This window comes from Metarhizium album (genome assembly GCF_000804445.1).
Source record: "Metarhizium album ARSEF 1941 chromosome Unknown scaffold_49, whole genome shotgun sequence".
NCBI lineage: Eukaryota > Fungi > Ascomycota > Sordariomycetes > Hypocreales > Clavicipitaceae > Metarhizium > Metarhizium album.
The window spans coordinates 1-611 of record NW_024467623.1 but is presented as its reverse complement, the minus strand read 5'-3'; positions in this window follow the sequence as shown (position 1 = coordinate 611).

Genomic DNA, 611 nt, shown 5'->3' with positions numbered 1-611 from the left:
AGATAAATTACTTTATTATTTATTAATAGCTTTTTATTATTACTACTAGTTATAAGTAATTATAGCTTATATTAAGTTAGTATTCTTCTTTAAGTACTAAAGAAATACTACTACTTGCTTTTATAGTATTATTCTAAAATACTTAGTTATTTCTATAAAAATAACTAAGCTTAAGTTATATTTATATATAGCTTTATTTATACTTATACTAGTAACTATTAAATTATAGTTATTTAAAGCTAACTAGTATACTATAAAGTAATTTACTTAATTAACTTACTTAAAGTAGATAACTACTTAAAGAATTACTTATATCTCTTAGTTAACTTATTTTATACCTTTATTTATTTAAAAGATCTAGAAGTAGTAAGAAGTTAAAAGTAGCTATTTAATACTAACTAAGTACTAAAGAGTTATTTAAAACTTACTTAACTAGTTTAATTCTTTATTTATAATAATTTATAATAAAAACTTATAGAAATACTATTAGTAAGTCTTAAAATATTCTATATATTCTTCTATACTTATTATAGTTATAACCTTAAGCTAAATATATTTAAATAAATAATTTATAATAACTATAAAGTACTATATATCTCTCTTTTTCTTAG